This window comes from Mandrillus leucophaeus, unplaced genomic scaffold, assembly GCF_000951045.1.
Source record: "Mandrillus leucophaeus isolate KB7577 unplaced genomic scaffold, Mleu.le_1.0 Scaffold107, whole genome shotgun sequence".
Taxonomy (NCBI): domain Eukaryota; kingdom Metazoa; phylum Chordata; class Mammalia; order Primates; family Cercopithecidae; genus Mandrillus; species Mandrillus leucophaeus.
The window spans coordinates 1,835,190-1,835,621 of NW_012098876.1; the positions used below are offsets into that span (position 1 = coordinate 1,835,190).

Consider the following 432-nt stretch of genomic DNA (forward strand, 5'->3'; position numbering starts at 1 on the left):
GGGGTGGCTAAAGGGAGAAACATATTACAGAGGCAGTTATGCAGGTTCATGCTACAAGTGCTGAGCCACTGTCATCTTTTCTTCTTGCTCTGAATGGATCAGGAGGATTCTGCTCCTTGAGTTGGGAGATAGGAATTACCCTATCAAAGAACAGGCGGGAAGGGCTGAGCGTGCTGGCTGGGCGGGAAAGTCTACAGACATCGGGATTTTCCTTTCCGATGGTAAAATTCACTGCAGAAGAAAAGCTTTAGTCGTCGGCAAAGCCTGAGTCCTGTCGTCTCGCCTTCCTCTCATACAGCATGAGCTTCACCACTCGCTCCACCTTCTCTACCAACTACCGGTCCCTGGGCTCTGTCCAGGCGCCCAGCTACGGCGCCCGGCCGGTCAGCAGCGCGGCCAGTGTCTATGCAGGCGCCGGGGGTTCTGGTTCCC

General features: G+C 55.1%; 1 pseudogene; it reads left to right on the forward strand.

Annotated features, from left to right (window-relative positions):
* Positions 1-299: 299 nt before the first annotated feature.
* Positions 300-432, forward strand: part of LOC105543657 — a 16,013-nt pseudogene continuing 15,880 nt past the window's right edge.